The sequence below is a fragment of the Dioscorea cayenensis genome, chromosome 15, assembly GCF_009730915.1.
Source record: "Dioscorea cayenensis subsp. rotundata cultivar TDr96_F1 chromosome 15, TDr96_F1_v2_PseudoChromosome.rev07_lg8_w22 25.fasta, whole genome shotgun sequence".
Lineage (NCBI taxonomy): Eukaryota > Viridiplantae > Streptophyta > Magnoliopsida > Dioscoreales > Dioscoreaceae > Dioscorea > Dioscorea cayenensis.
This window is the reverse complement of record NC_052485.1, coordinates 18,987,970-19,004,133: the sequence shown is the minus strand read 5'-3', so window position 1 is coordinate 19,004,133 and position 16,164 is coordinate 18,987,970. Positions and strand designations below refer to the sequence as shown.

The 16,164-nt window shown below is 35.0% G+C and overlaps 1 pseudogene; it reads right to left on the bottom strand.

Annotated features, from left to right (window-relative positions):
- Nucleotides 1-3,973: 3,973 nt before the first annotated feature.
- On the bottom strand, nucleotides 3,974-4,214 carry LOC120278130 (annotated as a pseudogene).
- Nucleotides 4,215-16,164: the final 11,950 nt, after the last annotated feature.

Here is a 16,164-nt window from a genome sequence, read left to right as displayed (position 1 = left end):
GACGTTAAACAAACACTTCTTCAGAGGCAACCCAAGTGTTTGAGTATTTGTTTTAGGACTTGTCTTAAGTGGCTTTGTTTTTATTTTTATTTTGAATTTCTTGGTTTTTGATATTTTGGATGGGTGTTTAGTCAAGCTTGGTAATCGTTCAGTGGGGAAACTTCGTGTCTCATTCTCTTGTGGAGGTGGGTAGTTGTGCCAAGCTTCTCTATTTTTCCAAGGTTAAGCACAGTCATGCTTGTGGCCATGCAGGTTTTAGGAGTTGCGGAAATTCTAAAAACAAGGGCAAGTACGGGCGTGCTCTTTCCCGTGTTGTTGATTGTGCTTGAATGAGCACGGGCTGGCAGCTCCTTGCAAGGTCGTGCTTCCCTTCCTGAGTTTCACAAAATTTCCATGTAAAAAGCACGGCCTTAAGCACGGTCTCAAGCATGACTATGCTCTTTTAGGGCACTTTTCACTTTAAAGGGATAAGCATGGTCGCTTAACACGCTCGTACTGATTTGGTGTGCTCTTGCGCAACCGTTCCACTTCCGTTTTCTCCTTTTTATGGTTACCCGCTGATGTCCCTCGTCTCATTTTCTTTCTTCCTGAACTCTTTCCTCTCATGTTTCCATGTGTGCTTTGATTTTCTTGGCTGCCCTTGAGTTTCATTCGTGGTTTTTCTCTCGCCCGATTCCCTCTCTTCTTCGAGCAAAGGTACGACCTCTTCCCTTGTTTCTAGTTTGATTCTAGCATGTGTCTCTCTTGAGAACTCTCATATGTGATCTTTGCATGTGTTAATTCCTTTGTAATACTCGATTCATGACGATTAGGACTAGAAACCATATTTGCATTCTTATTATTTTGTTCAGGAAGGTGACTAAGCACTGGTGTGCATCGTAGTAAGCACAGTAATGCTCTTCTTTACAACAGGTTGTTTCCATAGTTATATTATAATATAGGAACGTCAATCATTTCATTCATCCTTTTATTTATTTACATCGTATATTTCATTATAAACATATTTATTTAGTAAAAATGTTTCAATTATTAATAAAAAATTAGATAATCTATTGAAAAATTATATTTAAAAATACTTCATAAAATATTTTATAAAAATATATGGCTTATAATAAAGTAATATATCATTTGAAAGTTTATTTATTTATTTATTGCTATTATTGCAATTCTCTAGCATAAGTAACTCAATACACATTGATACTAATTTGGCATATTACAGTTTCTTTTTTCCTTGGGCATAATGTTTTTGTATTGGCTTTTGTTTATTGGTTATTTGAGAATACGAATTATGGAGAAAGTGTAATTCAATATAGAAACATTTTAAATCTGGTGAATGAATCCAAAACAAAAAAAAAAAAATACTTTGTTTTGCATGAGCAAGAGTGAGTGGCTTTAAAAACTAGGGGGGTTCTTTTAAAAATGTGAACAACGCATTGGATGGATTTGATTCCTTCACCCTTTGAACTTTGGAAGGAGTAAAATACCATCTGCTCTATTTTAAAGGTGATAAAATAGATGGTTTTAATATTTGGTCTTTATTTTATTTATATTTTCATCTTTTTGTTTCAACCCTAAACTACCAATAGTCTCTTGCCCTATTGCCACTAAGTCATGGGGTGTTCATTTCAGGGAGGACCGAGATCAAACTTCAAAATCCACAGAAAAAAGGGCTTAGATGTATTGAGGTATTAACTCCACGCCTATGCACATGTCTGATTTTCCTTAAATGGGGCTACTTGATTAAAAAAAAACCCTAAACCCTCTAGCAAGTTAATTATGTCTTAAACATATATATGAGTTTAGAGAAACTTTATGGAATACCCTAAATGGTCTGTCTACTTTGGGGACTCTGCCCTTTTAATCCCCCTACTCTAATTTGAACTTTTTTCATCCCTTAACTTTTTCGATTGAGACAATCAAGTATACTTGGGCAATGGGAGTTACTCTCACCATTTGTTTTGTCTAATGTGGCTTTTTTTTATTATAATAACAAAAAAGAAAAACAGTAAAAAAGTATTAAACATTAATAAGTTTATCTGATCATATTTTACTCGAACTAGAATCCAAACACCTTTTTTCCACCCTTCCTTCATTCCCCCCAACTGTAACTTGAAACCTTAATCAAGGCCCTAACCTTAACTCGACATCCTAATCCATGGCGAGGCTTGTCATAATCACCATCCTCCTCCCACTGAGACACTCCCTACATCTACCACTTTCCTCCAAACCACTTAGACACAAACTCGACTTCACTAGGTTTTGGAGAGTAGCAAGTGTAACACTATAAGTGGTACATCTCCATTCAATGATGGAGCCATACTTGAGAGGAAGAAGAAGACCTATTTGTTGAAGACCTTTTTGGCTAAATTTGGCCTACTGCTTGAGATGTTTCAGGAAAATTTGTAAATTTGTACAAGAATCTCTTGTTGTTTTGATGTTTGAGTTAAAAAAAATTTCTTAAATTTTGTTCAGGTTTTCCAAAATTTTGTACACTTGTACAAGAATATTTTTAAGTTTTTTTATGTCTATGTTAATCAAACATTTGCCCTGAATTTTTTTAATTCCTTGTAATGACATTCAACACGCAATCTTGAATATAAGCACAATTATGAAATTATCCATGAAGAATATTAACATTCCATTTAACAGTAACTAAAAATTTACCATGAACACAATAATGAAATTATCTACAAGGAATATTAATTAAAATCACAATTTTTGCAAAGGAATCAAATGATAGTTGACAATTACAATAATTACAAACATTTGGCAATGAACAATCAAACTTCATGGATCATTACAGTCATTAAAAGTAGTTCATCAATTGTGTATTTTGATAATTGGACATTGTAACTTCATTTATGTTTATAGTGATTACAAAATTTTCATGTTCATTCATCCTTGAATAAATAAACAATTTCCTACTTACAAAATGACATGCAATTAAAAAAAAAAAAGGAGACTCGACCCATCCAAGACAACTATTTCATTACTTTAAGGTAAACAACTTGCTTCTATTGAAGCATCTGTTATGCCTTGTAGTGTTGGAAGCTTTAGAAAAATTTGTTGTTTTAGATATTTGATAAGTTATTTCTTCTACATGGGTTTTCTTTTCAGCAATTCTTTTTCTCATGAGTTCCTAACAATTATAATTACCATGAACATACATTACAAACAAAGAATTCAGTCCTATGTAAGGATGGCAATCATCCCCATACCCGACTTGGCCCTTCCCTACCCAACCCAAGATTCATGGGGGAAACCCAATTTGATTGGGTTTTGGGTCCGGTTCGGGTAAAACATGACTAATATAAAGTGGTGGCGGGGGCTGGTATGGGGATCCTAATGCCTGCCCCAACCAGAACCCAAATTCCACCGCAAAGTAAAAATATAAGGTTTTGTAAATATAAAAATATATCGGGGGGTTTGTGTAAAATGAAGAATATAAGGTTAGGTCGCCCTTTTCCAATTCTTCTTGTTGGAAACTTGGGATTGCTTCGTGCTGAGTCTGCCTTCATTGCCTCATTGGTCTTCTCTGACCTTGTCGGCGCTTTAACGATGGCTCCATTAACACTTGAAAAGTTTATGGCCACATTCACACTTCCTAAAAAACACATCTCTATTTCCTGGAAAGGCTGGAATCTATTGATAAGCACATCTCCATTTCTATATTTCTTTTTTCTTCACCTTCTAAATCATTCTATGTGATTATGATTACTTTTCTTTGTGCTTTGTGTTTGTCTATTGGTGTTGCTATGTATTTATTTGCCAACATTTCTCTGAAATTTTTGTGCTTAGGTTGGTTTCTTGATGCGTTGTTCCTATAAGAGAAAAATAACCAGTGTTTGTATTGCCTTATTCTTCTTCTCTATTTGGAGCTTAAACAATTGTTATTAGTTACTAATTAGTATAAATCACTCTCTATTAGATGCATGATGATGTAGTACGTCTTTACAACAAATTCATGACAGTGTTATCCAACAAGAGCATAAATTGCATAAATAATTCCAGGTTTGTATCCCAACAAAGTCAGCAGTAAATCAATCCAGAACTCAACCTGCAAAAAATATTTGAACACTAATAAAACTGCTTAACATTGAAAGAATTGCCATAAAAACCTGAGGACACCTACTCCACATCCATAACGTAAGAAGACTCCCATAGAAGGAAGTAGAATTACACATATGACTTCCAGGGAAAGTCTCAAATCCCATTTTTCTCTTTTTCTTTGTTTGTTTTGGTGATTTCATTGTTAATTGTTAAGGCTCAGAGAAGAATGGTGAGCTTTGTTATTTAGGTGCTAATGAAGGATAAGTTTGGAGTGCCACATGTGGTTCTTGGATAACACGTGTTTGTGTTTGTGATTTTCATGAGCAGAGCCTAGTCTTGATCTCATCAAGCTTGATTTTATATGTTTAAATAAATGTGTTTTATCTTTTTTTTTTCTTTAATCAAAATATATGATCTTTTTATATGATTGATATTGTGCAAGATTTTAAAAATTGGACCAGACCGGCCAGTTCAATCGGGAACCGGACACTAGTCCACTTTACTTATATAGCTTGAATCTGGTTTCGATCGAACTGGTCAAAAAATTGACTCTAGATCAAGAACTAGTGAACTAGTTCGAATGGACCGGACCAACCGGGTTTTAAAGAAAAATTCTTTTTGGCTATTTTCCTTTCTGGCGGTGGCTTCTCTGACTTCGATCTTTGGTTGTCTTCATCGCCAGGCTTGGTTTCTGTCGACGAGTGAGAAGCCACTGAAAAGACAAGCTCAATGTTGATAAGGATGGTGAAAATAAAGAAACCGACAATGGTGTGAAGCCCTGATCAGATGAATTTGCTCTCCGATTGTCATCTTCCATCAATCTCGAAGATGATCCAGTGACGTATCTCTCCTATGACATGTCGAATTACTTCTGCACTAGTGATGGTGAGCCCTTAGACCCCCCTTATTCCTCTTCTACAGTACCAAAATCCCCCTAAAAATAAAGGAAAAAAGTTCGCATCTATAAATAAAAATATTAGCATCGAAAATCCTAAATTCAAATTCAAATTCAAAAGAAAACATACAAGAGCTGAGATGAAGGCGGTGGAGTGGAAGGCTTTAGTCAAGATGCGGTGACGAGAGAAGGAGGAGGACGATCCCAATTCCTCCTCTGAGATCTGTACGGGAGAATCAGTTGAGATTTCGGTCTTTACCTTGTCATCATTGTCATAGATGGTGGACGCGTTAAAGCAGCAAAAGCCGGCCCTGATGCTCCGCTTCCTTGTAAGCATCATATTTAGGGTTTTAGAGGAAATCGCATGGCTTTGAGCTTGGTGAGAGGTTAGAGTTGGACCATTGGCTCATTTGGGTTTTCCAGTAATGGCTCTGATCCGTTAACGATCCGGATTAGATCTGAAATTGTTGAAACTGCCGGTTGAACCAGTTCTGGTTATTAAACCCTTGGCAATAGTTCATATATTGGTTCAGCTGATTTTATATTAACAGTTCCTTTGATTTCACAAATTTGAATTATTGCTTTTTTTATATAGGTGATGATATTGGTTCTCATCAATCAATATCACATCCAATTGGGAATTCAACCCAAACAAATGAAATTAAAAGTTGTAATCCCAGAGGTTCTTTTTCAAATGAAATTGCTATTGAAGATCATACAAAGTCTACTACACAAACTGGAAAGCTAAAAGAGTTGTGTGGAGTCATTTTAAAAAGACTCTATTTAATGGAGAGGACAAAGCTCAATGTAACTATTTTAAGAAATTGCTCGGTGGGATTTCGAAGAATGGAACGAATCACTTGCATCAACATATAGAATCATGTATCCAATGAAAGATTAGCCTAAAAGGGCAGGAACTTATCACATCTAAGATGGTAAAAGGCAAACAAGAAATGACATCTACAATCTATAAGCCAGAATGTGCAAAGAAGGAGCGAGCTCAAGAAATCATTATGCATGAATATCCACCTTTCATAGTGGATCATCTCTGTTTTAAAAAATATTATGGTAAATTTTTCATAGCGCACCAAACTATGGTCCTTTTTCATTTTACGGTCCAAACTTCAATTTGAATCAAAATGGTTACTCAATTTAAATTTTATTTCTCTGTGTGATCAAACAAAGGAATTCAGCCTATTTTTTATAATCTAATGTTGGAAATTCTCTACTAACAAATAAGACTGAATTGTCAGCTGGCTGACAGTGTAACATTTATGTCATGACAAAGAATTTTTGGCATCTACATCATAAATAAAATGTTGAATTCTCTCGGATCATCCTATGTGGGATCGAAAATATGCGTCTGACATCATGAAAAAGACACTAGACAGCACATCAAAACACAAATATCATATTTATTTCGTGGGTCCTTTCATTCCTAATAGAGGCAAGCCTCTATTATTAATTACCCCAGATTAGTATCTTGGGAATCTCCGATTAAGGGCAAAGTTACATGTGAAGGCAAGAAAATTTACGAATCATAAATTCTGCTACTTTATTATTAAACATATTTATCACTTATATATATATATATTATATCATTGTCGCTGCCTGTGCCTTGCCACCGCGTTCCATGCCTTATTGCCGTTTTGAATTTTTTTTTTTCTGCCATTTTGAAATAAATAAGTCACCACTGCCTGTGCCTTCTTACCGCATTGCATATTTGGCTAGCTATTGTATGCGATATGCATCTTGTTATCACTTTGAAATTTGTCATTGCCATTGGAACATAAATTTTAATCGTCGACTAACCCATGATTGGAAGAGATATTGTTCAAATACCACACTTGATATATATCCATACTCATATTGTCTCTCTTATGGTGAGCTATGGAAGATTTTGAATTTATATATGTGCATGCATGTATCTCATTATTCCTTAAGAGAGCTCCTAGTGTATCTCTTACGTAGTGGAACCCATATATATATATATATATATATATATATTTCTTATTGCATACTCTTTCTCTTCTTTTTATTATATATATATATATATATATATATATTTTAATTTTTTAATTTTTTTTAATTTTTTTTAATTTTTTTAATTTTTATTTTTTTCTTAATTATTTTTTTTTATTTTTTTTTATCTCATGCACGTGGGTATGCTTTCTTATTCTTTTATTTATTTTTATTTTTTATTTTTTTAATTTCATGCACGTATGCTATGCATGTAAGTCTTTTTTTTCACCCATATGTATGGAGATCCTGGCTTTTAGATGTGTGAGCATGCATGTATATATTCTTCTCGGTTTGAGAACTCTATGTAGTTGGACCATATAGGATGGATGTATACCATTGAATCATTTTCATTTCATTTGTTTTTTTTTATAATTTCATCATTTACTAATGTGGGCCCAGCTATTTCTTCTTCTTTGTTTTTTTATTATTTTTTTTAAAAGTGATTCATGTGAGTATGCATTTACTAATGTGGGCTCGGCTATATCTCCTCACAGTGGGCCATGTGCTTCTTGTTTCTTCTAAAACTTTTTAATAATGTTTTTTTTTATTTCATGCACGTATGCATGGTTCTTCACGTGCACAATTTTTTTTAACAAATATTTCAAGAGGTGAGAAGAGAATGGCTAAGCTCTTATATTGAAAATCCCAGTACATGCCAATAAGGCTCCATCATGCTCATAAACTCAAATCTGATTTCAAGTTATTTTGAAGCCGATGATGGTAAGTCAAACTGATGTTAGTCCTTTTCAAAAAAATTTACACCATAAGCCCATGCACATTCATGAAGATCAAAATTCTTTGCTATCAAAGGTTAGGAGAAATAATTTTTTTAAACACCTTCTTACAGCTTAGAAACAACTCAGGTAAGCATATACATATAGATAGTTTCTTGCTGACGTTGGAGACGATCACCGATGAACTGCTGCATAACTGAGGACGTACAGTTCTGCCCTTTTCATTGCTCTTGATTTTCAAAGGGACAGGCTCTTTCAAAAGGATAGGTTCCCACCCAATCCATCATCCTTTGTCCATGAAGCTCTGAAGTAGCTGACGATCTCCAAGAAGAAGCTCTGAGCTCATAATTCTTCACCTTTTGAACTATATATAGCATATTATTCATATTACATCCCTTCGTTATCATAAAATTTTGATTTTTTTAAAGCAATAGGACTCATGAGACCAAGATCACTACTTCCATCTCACTATTCAACGCCTTCAGGATGATTCCCATCATCAGTGGAGCTCTCATCAAAAAGAAAATTAAAAGAATCTTAATAAGAAGCAAGAGCACATGATATAGAGTATGCCACCATTAGGCATTGTCTTCTTTGAATTCACATTCTTTACATCATTGTCAAGTTCATTGAAGATCCCTGCGGAGTTCCAATGAGCTTCCCGTGCTCGATAGGGAGCATACTGCAGAGTTCCAACATCGCACCAGAAAGTGCCTCGTACATGCCGAGGATGTGGAAGATCTTCTCCGACGAGCGCTAGAGAATAGCAATGGTGTCACCGAAGTTAACAAGCTACATGTTGCATCCCTTGGCAGCCTCGGCGAGGCGCTTACGCAAAGAGTAGGAGACTCGGTGAAGATCACTGAGAAATCTCCGCAGCAGCAGTGATCATGGTAGCTTCAATGGCAAACCACAGTAGTAGCAACAGTGACACCAACACCAACACCAACAGAGACAATGGCACCGGCAGCGATGACAGTGACGATAGTGGCAGCAGTAAACGTCGGCAGGCAGCAGTGACAAGCGGTGGCATCGGCATGCTTGGCGGCATTATCTCAGTCATCAAGCATGCCTCGGCGATGAATAGCGGCAACGGCGATGTGTAGCGGCAGCGGTGGCAATGAAAAATATATATATATATATATATATATATAAGAATACTGGGAGAGGAAGAGAAATATACCTCTCCTTCGTCTTCTTCCCTTCTTTCAATTTTTTTTCAGCTTTTTTTAAGTTCCTTTTTTTTAGCTTTCTTTCCTCTCCCCTTCTTTGCCGGTCCCCGGTCCCTCGACCTTTTAAAAAAAAACATGGATCTTATCTCTTCAACGGCCCTCCTGTCAAATCACAACGAAGTGATAAAATTCAAAATTTAAATTCTTTCTTATCCTTTCAACCAACCCTCTGTCAAATCATAATTGTATCTAATAATAATATTTTTTTTTATAATTTTTTTATTTTGAATTTAATTTAATATTTAATTTATTTATTAATTTAAAATTTTATTTTATTTTATTTATTTATTATTTAAAATTCATTTAACCTAACTTGCCTCGGGATATGTGTTTGGGGTACTTTGGATTTGCACTTTCTCAGGTTGCCTCGAGATCTGTTCTCAGGCGATAAGAAATTTAGGATCGCCTTGAGATGCGTACTTGGGGCTATCCTCAGATTTGAGATTGCCTCGAGATATGTTCTCAGGGCAATCTTGTAAATTTTGCATTTATGCGAGATATATTCTCAAGGGCAATTTTGTAATTTCCATTTTTTTGTCTCGAGATATGTTCTCAAGGAGAATTTTGTAATTTTGCATTTATGCCTGAAGATATGTTCTCAAGGGCAATTTTGTAATTTTGCATTTATGCCTCAAGATTTGTTCTCTAGGGCAATTTTGTAATTTGCATTTTGTACTTACCTTGGAATTTGCATTCTAGGTCCAAGACAACCAAATAGTCAATTAAGATTAAGATTAAGATTAGGACATTTAAATTTTCATTCTAAATATATCTATGATTAGGATATATTAGAATTTAAATTAAATTGGAATTTGGTTTCCATTAGGACATTGAATTTTATTAGGACATGCATTATATTATTTATATATAAACAAATGCCCCCTTCCTACTTTTCTCACGAAATCCTCTTTGGTGAGATTGAGTGAGAGAAGTAGGAACCCTTAACCCTTTCTTTTGTCATGGCCAATACCTCTCATCCCTTTTGGGATATAACCTAAAATTACAATGAGGTCCCCCAAGGTCTAGCTTTCATGCGCCACACTCCTATTTTTGACTCTGAAACTGAACCAACAATCATATATGAAGGAGAAGAGCACTTAAAGTGGATAAAGCGCTATCCTAAACGTATGGTTGTTGCCAAATTGTCCACAAACCGGTGGTTTGAGGACGGCCTAACGGATGCAATTTGCTTGAAACTTGAAGGAGAAGTAAAAGATTTGAAGACATTCAAACCCTTGGATATAGGATCATCAATCACCACCCGGGATGGAAGGGTAGGGAGCCTATCCAAAATAATTTAATCAATCTTTTATATTATGCAGAGTGGGCAAAATTCATAGTCAACAACTACTCCAACGAATTATCAAAAGCAGAATTGATGGACGGGATTGTGGCTTCAGTCGGCCTCTATGATTTTGACATGAACTTTTATAAAGCGTTAGTAGAACTATGGTGTCCCAACACTAACACTTTCCACCTCTTGCACGGAGAAGTTGGGATTTCATTATGGGACATCAAGGAATTGGGAGGACTTCCAATCACTGGAGACATCTATGATGAAGTCATACCTCCTAATGACACAATCTGCCGAAGATATGACCCTGAACATTCTATTTTAAGAAATCTTTACAACATCTTTCAATGGCTCTCAAGACAAAGCGTCGACAAAGATGTATTCTTTGAGGATTGAGTGGAGTTCTTTAGGAGATCAAGACATAGCTCCCGTTATAGGTCGGCGACTAATCCCCCTCCAAAGCTTGTTTTCAAGGCAGATTTAGTTGATTTTATAGCATTGTGGATTTGCTTTTTTATTATGCCGGGTGATCGCAAGGTAATGAGACCAGGAGTTTTAATGATGGCATGTAACATCGCACACGGGAGGAGAGTAGCTTTTGCCCTTGCAGTGCTAGCGCGCTTATACTTAGGCTTAAATGCCATGGCTAAACACAGAAGAGGCCCGGATTCTCTACCACAATTTTCCCTGTTCATTTCTTGTATGCTTGGGCGGGTTATTATTTTCAAGCATATATCTCAAAAGGAGAATAGATGACAATACCTCAAGTGTCCCTGGGTTTCTGAGAATACCCAAGATGTTGTAATTTATGAATTCCACCGCAACTCCGTTTGTCAATCCTATATATGTGAAGAACTTTATCCGACGTGAAAGCAATTTCATATCTCGTCCTTTCTCGTTCATGCATCATAATGACAAGGTGGTACGAGATTTCAGATACCCGACTGGACCCAACGTACTGGATTCATATACCATGGAATATGTGATGAATCTTCGTTGTGGAGTTCTTCCGCTTCGGTGTGCAGGAGATTTTTTTTGCATAACCTTATAATCCGCATCGATTTGGCCGTCAATTTGGATACGATCAGCATACTCCGGCGTACATTGATGTTCCTAGGAGAGCTTCTTTTCTCAGGATTCTTGCAGGGTACTGGCTTTATCTTTCTCGCCAGAAGATGTCCAATTCATTCTACATTCCTGTGCATGATAGAGAAGGGAGACTTATACTTGTTTATGCACAAAAATGGTTGAGGACTCTTGAAGCTTTTTTCTAACAGAAACATTCATTGTTGATCCAAGATGATTTCAGAGACAAGAGAACCATTAATAGGGAGCAAGGGCAATCTTCAAAGGGCCACTGATTTATCAATGAAAGTATATTCATTGATGACACTGATCTTACTGCTGACCCAGTTATCCCATCAAAGCGACAAAGAACTGAAGGTATGTCAACTTTATTTATTTGCTTATTTGTTTATTCATTTTTCTATTATTAGTATTTTTTTTAAAGAATAATCAACTTTCTTCCTTTACTTCTTTTCCTTTACAAATTTTTTTCAAAAATCCCCAAGAACTTTTTTCCTTTTCTTTTACGCCCTTTTCTTTTTTTTGAAAATCCAATTTAAATTTAAATTTAAATTTTTTTTTAATTTAATTTTTTTTTCAACGATTTTCTTTTAAAAAAATCTGATTTTTTTTTTTTCGATAATGAATTTTTTCCTTGAAATTTTTTTTATTGTTTTTTTTTAATTCAAATCCAAATTTTGACTGAAGGTCAAACTTTGTAACTTCACACTTTATATTTGACTCAAAGTCCAAATTTCGACTCAAAGTCTATTTTCAATATAGGGATACAAATTCATGACACCCCATTAGACAATGTTAGGGCTATTCAAAGTCCTCCAAGAATTGATGATGTTCCCTCATTAGATCTAGAGATGCACATGAGCTCCCGTGGTAAGAAATATCTCTTTCTCTTTCTTTTTATTTATGCATCTTTAATAAACTTGATGACGTTTTATATCTAGATCAAGTAAACGCACAAGATTTAAGTGTTGGTGCCGGAGAAAACATTGGAGTTGGCGACCATGTTGGGATGGAAGACAGCATTGGAGTAGAAGAAAATATTGACATTGAAGAAGCTCTTCCTAACCCACTACAAGGTATTGCCCTCATGTCATTTTTGCACCTTAACCCTTTGAATTTCCAAGAGTTTTAAAAAATTATGCCACCAGGCCCTCTAACCTTTGTTTGATCTCTTCAAAATTTGCAAATAACTCCCAAACTTCCATATTTTCATATTTTTTATGATTTCTTGCGATAAAACCCTCTAACTTTCATATTTTCACATGTGTTCACAATTTTGCATGCATGTCCTCAAATATAATTTTATTATTATTTTATTATTATTTTTTCCATAAATTTTGCAACAAAGCCCCTCTCTTTTTTCATTTTCTCTCTTTTTATTCTTTGCAAATTTCCCCAAACATTCCATAATTTTTCCAATAACTTTTTTTTATTTGCTTATTTATTTATTTATTATTTACCATATATTATGTCATACATTCTCTTTCTTTGGGGTTTCAATATGGCAAATATTTTGTAATAAAAATATGAATAGGCATATAAACCTGTTTTATTCCTAACTCATTATATAATTTGAGTCATATGCACATGTAACATGGCTAACATGCATCATGCATTTGAATGATATAAAACCCATGGTGGGGTCCACCAAGCATGGTAGTATAAATTCAACATCCATCTAATTCATGTATCCATGCATGAGATTTGAGAAGTCATGTATTATATTTCAATAAGGAGGACAATCATTCTTCAACATTTTGTCATTTTCTCTCTTTTTTTTATTTTGTTATTATTTTCTTTTTTCCCCTTATTTATTTTAAATTTTCTTTTCCATTAGGGGATGTACCAGGTTGCCTTGGGAAATGAGTTCATGCAGAACCGATCAATAATCCAAGAAGTTTTTTCAATAGTATTTATTTATTTATTTATATATTTTTTTATTTTTTTCTTTTCTTTTTCATCGATTATAACGATGTTTTTTGTTTTTTTGTTTTCTTTTTAACGATTCAAGAGGATGAAAGTATTTCATCTCTTAGTCAAATTCCTTCGACAAGTTTTATAAAAGATGCCCCTCTTGATAGAGGTGATGGGCGGGAATACTCATGTTGAGAGTGTACCTTGCGATAGCAAGATGCTAACATAGAAAGCACGCCTAAGAATAGTGGTAATGTCAGTGTTGACACCTAACTCCGGGAATGCGAGACGAAGGTATTATTTATTTATTTATTTATTTACTTTTTATCGCGTACCGCCGTGATATATATACATTTTATTTCTTTTTTCTCTTTCTTCTTTTTTTTAGACGTCCAAGAAATTGCCAAGGACGTTCATACTCCCCACCGAGGAATGGAAAGTGATGGCTCTAATGCCGACGTCGGGATTACCAATTTTACGAACAAGCCCAAGGTTTTTTTAATCTTTTTTTTTTTAATCTTTTTTTCTTATTATTTATCGAAGGTCAAAATTTATTTGTATATTCTCTTTGTAGGTTCAAAGAATATACCGAATGTAGTTTTACGCCTACGAGACGAGATGATTAACAATATAAAGTCCCTAAACTATCACAACTACCACGACATCATCAACAAAGTAAAGGAGTCAAAATTACTTTTTGAACCTTTCAACATCGATTTGACCAGTCTAGAGCCTTTCATAGAGAAGATCGCTCGATGTGCATTCTATGCCAAAGAAGCCTCATAGGATCCTAATGTTCAAGCTTGCATCCGTAGTCAACAAGCCAAGGCATGCGTACACGAAAGAACTTTGGCACTCGAGCGTCTTAACAAACTTAGGACTGACTGGACTAATGACATCAATGTGAACAAGGAGGAGTATCGGAAACTTGCTAAGAGGGAACATCAACTTCAGGCCGAACTTTGTAAGATTCAAGGCACAATAAAGACTCTGAGTGAAAAGATAGTGGATTCAACGGACCTGATTGAAGCTTCCAAGCCTACACAAGCGAATCTTCAAGTTGCATTGGATGAGCCCAAGACACAGCTTGCTGAGAATCAAGAAGAGAACTTAGATACTCCTCTTATGGCTATTTTCACAAAATGGCTTGATGAGTTGGAGGAAGCAAAAGAATCATTGTTGAAATTTATTGGGCATTAAAGAGCCTTCTTTCTTTCTTTGCTTTCCTAGTTTGTTTTCTTAGTTTGCTTTCTAGTTCGTTTATGATTTAGCAATTGATTTTAAAACATTGATTATGGATATTTGATTTGAATAAGTCGTAGCCTTTTTTTTTTCTTTTCTCATGCGTCATTGTTTTTAATAGAATACTTGGAGAACTGAAATCATGATTGATTTTTTTCTTGTTTTGTTTTGTTTTGTTTTGTTTTTTTTTTATCCATTTTGAATGAGGGCCTTGTATTTCTCAATATTTTCAGCCACATTTGGAATAATTTTATAAGTCATTTATCCACTTGATAGCACCATGGGCAAAGCAGGGGAATTAGACAAACAAGGTCTTTGAACTCAAATTTTTATGATAATCAAATGAGCTCAAATTCCAATCTCCACCGTTCATTTTAGATATAAGGACCTTATAAATGACTGTAAAAACTTTTTCACTAAAAATTGAATATGATTTGATATGGTGATACTTGACTTGATGATGAGGTAGTCGGGGAGGAATTTGAGGCAAATTCGCTTCTAGATGTCCGAATGTTTTATAATAGACATATGAACTTAGAATTCAATCGTGACCGTTGATATTGAAGATTGAAATACCTTGATCATATAGAAAAATTTTTAAAAAGGATTGAAACTCTTTTGACTACTCGATCTTAAGCTAGAATTTGAATATGGTGTAATGACAATCATTAATGAATTTCATCTTTGGATTTGTGATTTTATTTTGATAATTGAGGGACTTGAGGCTCAATTGTAACTGTTCACATTGAGAATTGTCAAGTATGGAGTTTTCATAAAAAATTTCAAACCCATCTGAATTTTTGGCATAGTCCGATTAACACATTGATCAACATTGAGCGTAGAAGCGGTGTCCTGCATCATGGCCCGCATCGTACTCTCTTCTATAAATCATGTAATCTTCAAACCAAATTTCAACTTTTCATATTGAAGACTAAACATGTATTTATAATTTGAAAAGAAATTTTAGAGGAATCAAAGATAATTTAGTTACCCGATGAGGACCTTGATTGGAACAACACTATCAAGGAAACTTCCAATTTCAACACTTAGCATATGTAAGTGATTATTATTATTATTTTGGTATATTTATTTTTGATTTTTGATTGATTTTTCTTTTTGGAAAATCACGAGGACCGATGTATTTGCCTCGAAGCACCCTTAGCGTGTGCATGACCGGTCTACATGGAACCGGACGTTCCATCATAGACAAACACATGTCTCTTTATTTCATTGAATGAATTTTAGTACAAAAGTGAGTTTAGTACAAAAATGCATAAAAATGAATGTTTTGCCTCAGAGAAGTACATTTTAATTGTACATGACTAGTCAACCTTTGTGAGGGGCCAGACGTTCCGTCATAGCCAAACATTTTTTACATTAGGCATAATACTTCTTGAGGAAACGGCCGTTGATGGGTGGCATCGGTCTTTCTCCATTGGCATCGATAAGTTGATATGCGCCTCCTTCGTAGAGCGATCTCTCACAACATAAGGGCCTTCCCAATTTTGTTTTGAATTTTGCCCCGGCTTTTTGTTGTGTAATGATGGGTCTTGTGAGGACAAGGACCATCTCTCCTTTGGTAAAAGTCCAAAAACGAGCCATCTTGTTGTATGCTTAAGACATTTGTGCTTTGTAGACTTCGAGATTTTGTTGCACCCCTAATCTTTTTTCATCTAGAGAGTCCAACTCATCCAA